This window comes from Belonocnema kinseyi, chromosome 1 (assembly GCF_010883055.1).
Source record: "Belonocnema kinseyi isolate 2016_QV_RU_SX_M_011 chromosome 1, B_treatae_v1, whole genome shotgun sequence".
Classification (NCBI taxonomy): Eukaryota; Metazoa; Arthropoda; class Insecta; order Hymenoptera; family Cynipidae; genus Belonocnema; species Belonocnema kinseyi.
In genome coordinates this window covers 89,715,295-89,718,333 of record NC_046657.1, presented here as the reverse complement: position 1 = coordinate 89,718,333, position 3,039 = coordinate 89,715,295, and positions in this window count along the sequence as shown.

Genomic DNA, 3,039 nt, shown 5'->3' with positions numbered 1-3,039 from the left:
CGAGGGCTTATTTAGTAGCGTAATATAAATTATGGTCTCCCACTATAAAGTGATAGTTCTATTTTTATTTTCACAAATATTCTAAACTGCTTCTGTATTATTATTATTAATTTTCTTCGAGATTTATGGTGGCTACTTTTTTTTAATGATTATTATAAATTTTCAAAATGTTGCATTATTTGTCTTCTAGAATACCCGTGTTATTTTGTTAAATAACAGATTTGTTCCGCAACACTGCTCCGACTCAAGTTGCTGATTAATCTCTCTAGCGATCACTTTTCCTAATAATAATTTTTTTATTTATGCCATTTTGAAAAGTTTGTGCATACATATTATTTCACTTTGTGCTCGTCTTAAGGCGAACTAGATTCTTTCATTTCACACTCAGAGAAATTTCCTCTTGTGACAAAATGAAGTTTCTTGTGCTAAATGAAATTTCTCCTTAAAATGAAGGCTGAGAGGATTTTTATTTTTCTCAACAGGAATCCTTTTGCAGCAAAAATGTTCCTCATGCGACTAACTTCATGTAATCTTAGAGCCAAATAATTCTGTTTATGTAATAAATATGTACACGTCGTTTAGAACGAAACAGACAAGAGGCCGATACTTTTGTTTCAAGACAATTATTTCTCTGAGTGTATAATAATCTGAATTTTCTTTTTCCTTCAAATTTTTCCCCTGTTTCTCGATTTTCATGTGCGAAATAAAATTCTCATTGTATTGATCTACAAACTGTTCTATAACAGTTATTAGGTAACTGTTACAGAACAGTGTCACAGAAATTCTGTAATGTTTATTCCAATAAAGTTCTTCAAATTTTGTGTTATGGTGTTATGTCAAAGTTGCGAACGATATGTCACATTATGTCTGTCACATACTGCTATAATTTGGACACCTCCAAAAGTTCCGTAACTATGCTGTAACAATGTTACGTTGAGAATCTTGAATATACGAAATTCACTTATTTTAACTTATTAAAAACTTATTTTAAATAAGTTATTGGTATTCCTTCTAAAGTTTATCTTATTGATACAGCTACATTACATTTTGTTATTAAAAATAAATTTTTTAGAATGTAACATGCATATACAACTAGTATATGTCACTGTTACGTTCCCCAGAACGTGCACGTTTTGTGTGAAAATGGTATATATCTGTTCCAGAAAACTGTTCTATATGTATTACATAAATTGACTCTACATATATATTACATAATATTTTTAGAACGGTCATTTAATTAAATAAAGTTTGTAACAGCGTTCTAGAATTGTTACAAAACGCGAGTAACATTGTGCTGAAACTATTACAAAATTGATAGTTACACTTTTTAGGTATGGAAGTTTTTGTAACTAGTTAGTAACTTGTTCTTAACCTATTATAGGACGTTTTACATTTTGTTCTCTAAGTTTTTCATACTAGAAAGTGTCCCGGGTGCGTTTACGATTACACTGTAAAAAAATCTATCGAATTTTGCATCTTTGGTGGATGTAAACAAAAGGACCCTCGTGTATCGGAATAATTTTACGAATCTGTTGTGATATTCCAATTCGGCCGATAATTTTATACGAGAAAATGTAAAATTCATTATGTGAAAGAATAAAATAAAATTTGTCAAGGCGACAGGTTTTGAGCACTCGAAGCTCAAACTTCTTAGAATTTCATGGAGATTGAAGAAACACAAGCCGGACACGTTACCACTTACCTAAAACATATAAAATACTATGAGTATTTTTTTGAGGTTTAAATATTCCGTAACAAAAATATGAAATATACGTTTTGAATAACCGCATTTTTTTCCGTTCCAATAGCAGAAAATGTGAAAGGAAAAATAGGAATAGCTTGAATTCGATATATTTCTGTGTGAAACCTGTCAAAAAATTGGAATATAGCAGTCAATTTCCTCACATTAAGAATAAAAATACTCCAAAATTGAAGGATGAAGGCATCGATAAATAACGAACACGAGAGACGCTTTCGTATTCACATATTATCTAATTAATTATTCTAAATTTTAAATTAATTATAAATAAAAAATTTTACAGTTTCCGCCAGGGTAAAATTAAAGATCTTTGGTAAAATTAAAAATCTCGATGTAATTTTCAATCACAGGAAAGTGATTTTACCGACGCATGGTATTTTTACACGCTGCGACTGAATTTTCCCTTCTGAATGTAAAGTTCATATGAGGGAATGTGTAATTTTATTTTTATCGAGTGTGTAATATTACACTGTTGTTCGAGGGTCCTTTTATTTACATCGCTACAAGATGTAATTTCACATACTTTTGTAAAATCACACAGTGAAGTGTGTGGTATTTACAATAATACAATATGTAATTTTCCGAAATTTTTAATTTTACACAAATCTTTTTTTACTGTGTACACATACAGATTTTTACAATTAAAGTGCATAACTTACTTTTGAATGTAATTGTCGTCCTATTCTCAATTGAAGGGTGGCAGTGCGGAACTAGATATCTAACATATTATTTCAGAATCTCATTTTTGGATACAATTATTAAAAACAAAATTTAAGAACATTTTAATTACAAGTTAGTGAAACTTATGAAGTTATAATAATTTTTAGTTGTGTTGGTCGTCCAAAAAAATTGGGGGATTAAATTACCTCAAGTAATTCAAACTATCAATTTATGAAAGTCTCAGTTTACTCCACATGTCCGAATTTACCTCGCTTTGCTGTATCTAAAATATGATTTAAAATTAAAATAACTTATTAAAAGTGAGCTGCATAATTACAATGTATGTTTCGTAATTTAATAAATTATTTATATATTTCAATATCAAACAATCGTAGTGGTGCATCAAACCACCTGAAGTGACTGCCGATAACTTGACGCACAGGCAGTATTTCAGAAAAACTAAGATTACCCAATTTTATGTAGTTTTTATTACACAATATTATTTCTCTCACTATAATGAAGAGGTTAGAATTTGTTATTTGAACCGCTAAATGGTCACAGCAAAAATTTCAGGATATTCTAAGATGTTAATGAAAATAATTATATAATTGCAAAACTCG